Genomic DNA, 2,187 nt, shown 5'->3' with positions numbered 1-2,187 from the left:
GGGGCTGGGTTAGTGACTCTTCCAGACATCCTCAGGGTGAGAGACCTATTTAGAATACCAATCTTGAACACTTATCTTTAATGAAGTATGCATTTGTTTGATCTTTTGTCTTGATGTTGGGCCCACAGCAGGAGTGTGCCTGTCTCTCACAGTTGGGAGGCATCTGGCCTTCCATACTGTCTCCTTTTGGGCCTGGCCCTGTCTGACTGCCTATAATATTTCTATGTAATTTAGCTGCCTGCAACAATATGACATAATTATTGTATTCCTTGCAACCAATCAAGTAATAAAATTAACCTGCTGGGCCAGGGAGATAGCTCAGTAGAATAAGCACTTGCCTGGCAAGATACAGGGCCTGGGTTCAATCCCCAGTTCCACAAAAAAAACCTTGTTGTCAGCTTCATGCTTCCTACCTGCAAACTATGTTTAAACTGAACTCAGACCTGCCTCTGGGATAGTGATTTGAATTTTTGAGTTCCCCAGCCTGCTAGCATAATAGAAATTACCTCTGACTCAGTGTAAAGTCCTCCATTTAGCTTGATATTGGTTTTTCTAGGCTGAGAGGTGGCTTTTTTTTTTTTTTTTTTTTTTTTTTTTTTGAGACAGGGTCTTGCTATGCAGTTCAGGCTGGCCTTGAGTTTACTTCGTACCCCAGACTGGTCTTGAACTCAAAATGAGCCTTCTGCCTCAGCCTCCCAAGTGCTGAGATTACAAGTGAGTGCCACCATACCTGGCTAGCTCATTTAGAGCAGAAACAAACAAGGAGGAGGCAGGCACAGTGGTGCATGCCTATAATCTCAGTGCTGTGGAGGCTGGGGCAGGAGGGTGTGTGAGCTCAAAGCCAGCCTGTAATACATAGCCAGAGCTTGTCTCAAAAAACAAAACATACAAGGAGGACACCCTGGGAAAAACAAATGGTAGGAGAAAATACAGGAAATAAAGTGCATTTATTCAGAAGCCTCCTGTTGTGTGATAGTCCAGTCAGGTCTCTTGGAGTTTGAGGGAGTCCTACAGCTATCCAGGGTCATCTTCTGACAGCCAAGACTCTTCTCACTAAGTCTAGACATTCCACTGGACCTGACAAACTTACACTTGCCCTGTTCATAAGTGCAGAACCTGTCCCTACTAGATAGTTGGCAAGATGCCCTAGTCCCCCATTCTTATCCACCAAGTTTGCAGAAGTCCCTAGGAAAGCATGTCACCTTCAGCCGTGAGGCCTTGCGCAGTATCAGCAGGATGACGGGAGAAGGAGAGGGGGCCTTTCATCTTCATTGTTTGCCTTTCCTTTGTATTTGTGGGACTTCACCTATCTTTTCCCACAGACTCCCTCTAACTCTGTGACTCTGCCCTCATGCCTTTCTGTCTGATTCTCTTCTGTCAACTCTTTCTCTTTTTTTATTTTTGGCAACTCAGCCCACCCTGAGGGCGGAGCTGGGGCAGCATGTGGTGCTGGGGATTGAACCGAGGTCCCCTGCACCTGCCTAAGCTTGCCTACGCAGGTACTTTAGACCACTGAGCTATCTCACGGCCCCATGTTTTTGGTTTATGGGTTTTTGTCTGTTTTGTTTTGAGACAGTCTCACTATATTGTTCAAGTTGGCCTTGAACTCACTATGGGGTCCGCAAACTTGCAGCAATCCTTCTGCCTCAGCCTCCCGAGTGCTGGAATTATAGGCATGTGTGTCACCACACCCCAACTCATCTATCAACTCTTTGCCTCCTCTATTTCCCTACCAGATTTTTGATAAAGCTCTTTTCTGTCTTCCTGCCTCCCAGAGCCTCTGTTTGTGTCTTTCCCACTTAAAACAACTACTTGAGCTGTTTTAGCCTTTGCAATAGTCTGAATGTGTCATCCAAACTTCAGATATAGTCCCAAAATGTATGCATTGATGATATTTGAAAGTGGACCAAAATTAGAGAAAAGGGAGGGCCGCAAGGAAAGTCAACATTTTGGCCCTAACCTTCCAAGGTCAATTAAGACTCAGGACATATGAGAACTTGTACTGTACATCATGTAACTCAGTAGTGTCCCAAATTTTCTGATTAAGGAGATTATGGGGCCAAAGAGGAAAGTGATCGATGATGTAGACTGTGCCTAAGGAGAGTCACATGGAGAGAAAACATTCTCTCAGGCTTTCACAGAGAGCACATTGGCCAAGCAATGGCTGTGACTCATCCACATGGCTGA

The sequence above is a fragment of the Octodon degus genome, unplaced genomic scaffold (genome assembly GCF_000260255.1).
Source record: "Octodon degus isolate 3935 unplaced genomic scaffold, OctDeg1.0 scaffold00147, whole genome shotgun sequence".
Classification (NCBI taxonomy): Eukaryota; Metazoa; Chordata; class Mammalia; order Rodentia; family Octodontidae; genus Octodon; species Octodon degus.
This window is presented reverse-complemented; position numbering follows the sequence as displayed.